Source organism: Suricata suricatta, chromosome 14, assembly GCF_006229205.1.
Source record: "Suricata suricatta isolate VVHF042 chromosome 14, meerkat_22Aug2017_6uvM2_HiC, whole genome shotgun sequence".
NCBI lineage: Eukaryota > Metazoa > Chordata > Mammalia > Carnivora > Herpestidae > Suricata > Suricata suricatta.
The window spans coordinates 1,908,692-1,911,738 of record NC_043713.1 but is presented as its reverse complement, the minus strand read 5'-3'; the positions used below and the strand labels follow the sequence as shown (position 1 = coordinate 1,911,738).

Below are 3,047 nucleotides of genomic sequence, written 5' to 3'. Positions count from 1 at the left end.
AAGTCCTCATGAGTGCAGAGCCTGCCACTTGTCCGGGGGCTACGATGATGTATTTGACCTACAACCATCTGGGATGAGCCATTTTTCAGCTACTCTGTCTTGAAATTCATCTGCATTAAACTTCATGGTACCCCTTTTCTTGGAGATGGGGGTCTAGGGAGCAATGGAAGGCATAGGACCAGAAAGCCTGGACAGTAGGGCAAGAAAGCCACAGCACAATTCACCTTCTGGTGGTCAGAGAACTTGAACTTGGCCCTGTGTAGAGCCTCAGACACATGCTCCTTGTTCTACAGCTTGTAACGGATGGACATGATGACTTGGCCAATGTGGACCCTGGCCGCTGTGCTCCGGGGTTTTCCAGGGACCCCCAGATCTCTTTACTAAGTACTTTATGTGAAGACGAAGTGGTCAAGGCGAAAAGACACACACCAACGCTTGCTATCTCCATGATGGACATCTGATACCAAAACGCCCCCTTGTCACCATCGGCACCATCTGCACTACCCGTCTGCAACCCAGACTGGGGATGGCTTGAGGTCAAACGTGTCCACTAGAAAGGGCTGTCTCCATGGTCTCTTAGGGCAACTCAGGGAGTCAGCAGGCTGCAGACACTGCCAAGGAGGTGGCTGTCTGCAACCACTGGTCACTGGGCCCTAGTGGGGAAAGAGCTTGTTTGGTTGCAGACAGAGTGTGAAAATTCTTAAATTGGCTTGTCTGGTGCTTCCTGCTCCTTCCTTACAAATTGAGGCAAAGAAACAGATGGTTTTTTCAGTTTTTCAGGTTGCTTTCTAGAAGCTTTGAAAATACCCAAAGTACCAGTGGTGCTTGGGACATAATAAAGCCCCCACGGATTTGAGCAGGACTAATCCTTTAGCGTTGGCATTGGGTGACGGGACGCTTGCCACCACTCTCATTTTTAATATTTTCCTTCATTGAATAACTGAAGTGGTAGTTTCAGTTCAGAAAAGCCATGTGTTTCGATGTCATCGGGATCTTTAAAAAGCACCATAAAAAAACCAGAGTGTGAGTTTTCAGCAAAAGCACCCATACAACGTAATGAAATTTTCTTTATTAGCTCTTGACTGGATGAGAAGTAATGGCCATTTTGCATGAGCTCATTCAGACGAGTGGAGACTGTCGTCACCTCACGCTCCAGCGGGCCTCCTGGGGAGTGGACAGCAGCGGTGTCCCCCCTTTATGGCTGTCCCAGCACCAGATGCTAAACAATTACGCATCTCGTGGTTGGCACGGAACTGGCTTCTTCTTAGAAACCGTCCAAAAATCCGTGTTGATGATCTTTCCCATTCTGTGCTGAAACAGACACTTCATGATGCTCTACAGGCTCCTTTTATTGGCCTTTTTGTACCAAGTACTTGTTGTTGTTTTAGAAATTGCACTTAACTCTTTTGAACCCTCCAAAACAGGGGCATTGCTAATGGTGTGTCACTGAGAAGTTCAGAGGGCAGACTCCAAGATTCCTGGAGGGACAGCTCAGCACTGACTCCTTCCAGCCCTTTCTTTTCCCAGGCAGACCTCTTCCTTCCCTGCTGTCTTCATATTTGTGCCAGGACCCGAGGAAAGGACAGTAAAAGTGAGCGGTCATGCCCAGTTCATGACTTCTCATCCACGAAGCTGGCTTTAGGGTTACCTGGGCTGGAGAGGGAAAGACAGAGTCATCACTCAAGCAATGACTTTAGGAACCAGGGGTGTTGTTGTAGCCGAGACCAGTCATCGTGGAAACCGGCACAGGCTGGAGGTACCCGGAACTGACAACCAGCAGAGTCGACAGAGCCTGAGAGATCCAGGGGCTGATAATCACCGGAGCCAGAGAGGCTGGCAAAGACCCAAGGCTGGTTAAACCTGCTTAGAAAGCTGGGGGAGGGTGCTGCAGCCACCGCGCAGACTCCCCATGACCCGCCCACACCTGCCGCGTGGGAGAGCTGCCCCCCACGGCCCTGTCCGGGCGACCCCTGAGCATAACAGAGACCCTCCATGCTTCAACGCAGGCAGCAGGGAGCGTGGAGAGTCGAAGCCTCACGTCAGCCGGGTGCCCAGCGCCTGACTTCCCGTTTGGTTGGCTGACTTCCCCCCTTCCCACCCCTTGTTGTGTCTTGTTTGTGGTGTGACTTGGTCTTGTGCTTTGCTTTGTGTGACGTGTATGAGGCCAAGTTAGCCACTTGGTGAAATGTCATTGAGTTTGGAATCCTGAGCCAGCTTTACAGTTATGTTAAATTTGCTTTATGACTGAGTGAAGCAGACATCTTCAAAAGACACAGCTCATGTGTGCGACTTCAGAGCATGCTCATGACCCGCACAGAACTCTGGTTCAGTTCCCTCCTGCCTCGCACGAGCCCGGGGCCAGGGGTGCAGTCCTTCAGAACACCCAGGTCTCTGGGGAACCAGGGTGGCTCACTTGATTAAACAGCTGACTCTTGGTTTCTGCTCAAGTCATGAGCCCCATTGAGCTCTGAGCTGAGTGTGGAGCCTTCTCTCCCTCTCTCTCCCTGCCCTTCTCTTGCTCGTGCTCTTTCTCTTTCTTTCTTAAAATAAATAAATAAACTGAAAGAAAAAGAGTACGGGGCACCTAAGTAGCTCAGTTGGTTAAAACGTCCGACTTCAGCTCAGGTTATGATCTAGCGGTCCATGAGTTCAAGCCCCGCATAGAGCTCTGTGCTGACAGCTTGGAGCCTGGAATCTGCTTCAGATCCTGCGTCTCCCTCTTTCCCTGCCTCTCCCCCACTTATGCTCTGTGATTCTCTCTCAAAAATAAATAAACTTTAAAAAAATTTCAAAAAAAAAGTATGAAGCTTTCAACCTAGCAACCATTTGAAACCAAAACTATTAAACACAGAAAGTTTTATTATGTAAATTATTTCATCATCTATATCTTGAAGCATAATATTGAGATTTATTTGTTGAAAGAATAAATGAATGAATTATACTGAACATAGTGTTTTTGGAGAAATTTTTTTACATGGATGAAATATGGTATTAAATATCTTTTTTGATCATTAGTCATTTATGGATTGTTTTGCTTAGAATATGTG

General features: G+C 48.1%; 1 pseudogene; it reads right to left on the bottom strand.

The window, feature by feature from the left end:
- Positions 1-558: 558 nt before the first annotated feature.
- Positions 559-683, bottom strand: LOC115278575 (annotated as a pseudogene).
- Between the last annotated feature and the right edge of the window lie 2,364 nt (positions 684-3,047).